Raw genomic sequence first — 3,909 nt, 5'->3', positions numbered from 1 at the left:
CTCCTTGTTTAAAAAAAAAAGAGAGAGAGAGAGAACTAAGGGTTTATGCATGAAAAAGCTTATGAAGGGAAGTCCCCTGGTGGAAAGAGATTAGTAGCCTGAGCTGACTCTGACAAAAACAGAACCCACCGGTGTTGGATTTTTTTTTTTTCTTTTCTTTCTTCCTTTTCTTTTCTTTCTTTCTTTTTTTTTTTTTTTTTTAGAAAACATGGAAATGTCTTACTTATTTGTTTCTCCTGAAAGAGAGAGAGAGAGACAGCCATTCCCAACAGGGTTCTCACAGCGCGATCCTTGCCCAGCCTCGGCCAGTCTGAGTCACGGACACGCGCACACCAGCGCGTACAGGGAGACGCTGGGACGCAGACTGGAACCTGCCAGGTGGGGCCCGCATCCCAGAGCATCGCACTGTTGCTGCAACACCCCAGCTGGCCCCAGTGTCAGACTCTGCTCAGGGAAGTCAGAGGGGTAGGAGGTGAACAGAGCTTGAGGACTTCTCTCCCAGGTCTTGCCCAGTGCCCGCTTTGCCCTTTATCAATGGACCTTGCTCTGGTCCCAGAGAAGATACCTGCTGCTTCCTTCAGATGGGCTTCCAGGACTGCTCTGCTCCACTCAGCTCTCCCGATCCAAGCCCCGGACCTTTCTCTTTTCCATGAAAACAATCAAGGTAAGATGAGAAGGTTTGGGGGAGGGGGGCTTGAGAAATATTCCTACAAACTAAAGTGAAAATAAAATGGAAAAGGAGTATATAACATTCCACAAACTGAGAAGCTCATTGCTCTCAGCAGCACTGCCCAGGGTAGGCAGAGCTGCCTGTCCCGCTGGCCCCTCGTAGGCAGCATCAGCTTCCCAGAAACAGGAAGCCCCAAGATTACCCTGATGCCTTGTCCCCTTCCCCATAGTGAAGGTCTCCTCTCTGTCCTCACCCAAAATTGTCTTAAATCTACCCCCTCTCCCCACCCCGCTGACTCCGCTTTGCTCAAGTGCTCATCTTCTCCAGGTCCATTGGCTTTTGCCATAGGGAGGGCACCACCATGCCCTCAAGTTCCCGTCTTCTCTTTTCTGATCCCCGTTCGTACCTTTCTTACCAATTCTGCAGCTTCATCTCTTTGCTCCAGCCTTTCTACCCAATTCCTTCCTCTCTGGCATGTCTGGTGAATGGCTCATCCTTTAATAAAACTCAACCCAAATGTTACCTCCTCCAGGAAGTCTCTGGGGACTTTCTTGGGTAGAGCTAGGGTTTTTGTTTTTGTTTTTGTTTTTCTTTCTTAAGTCTTTATTTTATTAATTATTGTTATTTTTAAATTTCCTATAGGACTTGTGTGCTCACCAGAGAAAAACAGAGAGAAAGTGAGAAAGCAAGTCACCAGTCTGGGATTCAGACTCGAACCATAGTGAGCCACATGGGAGTCCTGCACCTAATTACCACACCACTTGCTGGCCAAGAGCTAGTTGTTTTCTTCTCTGTGCACATTTCACTTACTCCATGATAATATTTATCTCGATGTGTTAGAATTGCTGATCAGCATGTCTGCCTACCCCACCATCCTTCACTGCAGCTGGTTCACAGACCTGGACAATGGGGTGGCATGGTGGCTGAGGAGCTGGGCTCCCACATGGGAGACAGCAGTTCAAGTCAAGTCAATGGCTTATGCTTCACATTCTCAGTGTCTAGCAGAGGGGATGACTCTCCTGACACAGCAGGAAACGCTTGATGGAGAAAGGCAGGGAGGGATAAAGAGAGGGAATGGAAACTTCACATTCTTACAGTTTCTGCAGTTCCTGAGTCACACCCTATGCCTTGTAAGAGATAAAAGGCAGTTTCCCTAAAAGAAATTCTAGCCCTGCATTAGCCTACTGTTCTCTGTCACAAATCCCATATGCTGCTGATTGCTCATATAGTTTCTTCAAAACTACTGGAGGGGCCTAGACTCCTAAGGAAGCAAAGGCCCGGGAAGATTAGTTAACGCCCTAAGGCCACACAGCCAATTAATGACAAAGGCAAGATTAAAATCGGGTCTCCTGGTGTCCAGGCCAGGGCCCTTGACACCACACCAACTGTCCTCTCTTTGAGTTTTCCCTCCAGGCAGCAGCATATAATTATCAACATTAGTATTTGGAATTTATATGCAGCTTTTGCTTCACTGGCTTTTTATTATCCTTTCAATTAGTAATTCCGTATGCAGGCCAGGCATGGAGCAAAGCCAGAGGAGGGAGGGGAGAAGCAGAGGGAGGCCACGGCCAAGTAGGGGCCATGAGCCCCTGTGAAAAGGAGGCCAGCGGGGAGCAAAGGTGCAGGACGGCATTCTGGCTCAAGGGAAAATCTCAATCTCTCTCTCTCTCTCTCTCATGCTGGCATGCCTCTGTGTGTGGGGGGGAGGTGTCTGGGCAGATACTATATGGGCCTCTAATGAGTGGTCTGAGAGCCTTCTTAGCCTCAAGGGGTTTATACTCTGATAGAAGCAGGAGCAAGAGTACATTTGACACCCAACAAGTTAAACGCCAATACCAGCCCTGACATAAGCCACAGGCTGAGGGAGTTCTCTGCCCAGCCTTGAAGGGAGGAGACTCCAACCCCAGGATGGGAGCACTCTCCCGGCTCCTCCCATGCATGCTGGGAGCTAAAGGGAACTGCTCCGTATGCCTGGTGTCTTGTGGGAGGAGGGGGTCCTGGAGCCCACCATGCAGTGTGCAATAGCAACCTTGGATGGGAGAAGGAGGAATACCACTGTCAAAGCCTGATTCCCAGTGCCTTCCAGCCTCAGCCCTAGCTGAGGCCTGCTCTGAGGTTTTCTTTACAGGCCTCTGCTTACCTTCATAAAATGAGAACCATTTGGCCTGGTGGCCTGGTGGTGAAGGTGGCTGGATTCCACATGGCTGACTGCATGGTTTGAGTCCTGGACCCAGAAGTTTGAAAAAATATGCCTGGCCTGCATGTGTGCATGCCCAAAATCCAGAAAAGAGGGTGAAATGGGAGAGACAGGATTACTGTGTGATCATGCGCCATGGGGGTGCTTTCTCACTTTTTCTCCCCTCCTCCAGTGACCAGATGTGCCCTCTCACGAATTAGAGGAGAGTGAATACTCTCCCCTGCTGATCTCCCAGGTCTGTGGTGAGACTAAAGACCTCAGGAGAGGGCTTGAAGAATAGCATCATCTACTTGTAGCACTCAAGATGGGGGTTAAAAAAAAAAAAAGGAAATTGAGTGGGGGGGGGCAGCTAAAGAACAGCATAGCTGGGGAGACAAGCAGTCAGCTCTCAGGTCTCCCACCGGGAGAGAAATGCTCGCCCCCTCAGGGCCTATTTGGTTTCAATATGTCACACATGACATCTCAATTTTGTCCTCATATGACCCCTCAGAGGTGCATACAGCTCCCCCATGCTGCCCAGGAGAAATCCGAGGCTTGAAGAAGCAAGTCCAAGGTTAGACAGCAGGAAGTGGGCCACTAGGACCAAAACTTTGGACCATGGGCTTCAAACCCCGCACAGTGCTGTCATCTCCAAACCCCAAAATTTCAGCTCTGGGAGCCGAGCATCCTCATCCGTAAAACTGGGAGCGTTCAGGAGCATGGGAGGGGGGATTATAGTGCCTATCAGAGTTGTTCAGAAAATAAAATGTGAAATGAGGATGAAAGATGCAACCTGGCATGGGGTCTGGTATATAGTAGGCACCCTATATTTGTTTTCCTTTTTAGAGCAGATAAATTATTAAAACTCAGGGCTTGGGAGCCTAGGAACTCTGAAATGCTTTGACAAGCCCAAGGGCCTCCCCATCGCTTCTGGGCTGCGCAGGTGGAGGGTAGAGAAGGGTTAGAAAAGAGGACTCAGCTCCAGAAACCAGAGAAGCCGGTTCCAGTTGCGCGCCCCTATCTCTGCCGCCTCCTCTGGGCTCCCCCCGACTTCCCGCAGATC

This window comes from Tupaia chinensis, unplaced genomic scaffold, assembly GCF_000334495.1.
Source record: "Tupaia chinensis unplaced genomic scaffold, TupChi_1.0 Scaffold148607_1, whole genome shotgun sequence".
NCBI lineage: Eukaryota > Metazoa > Chordata > Mammalia > Scandentia > Tupaiidae > Tupaia > Tupaia belangeri.
Note: the sequence above shows the minus strand (reverse complement) of the source record.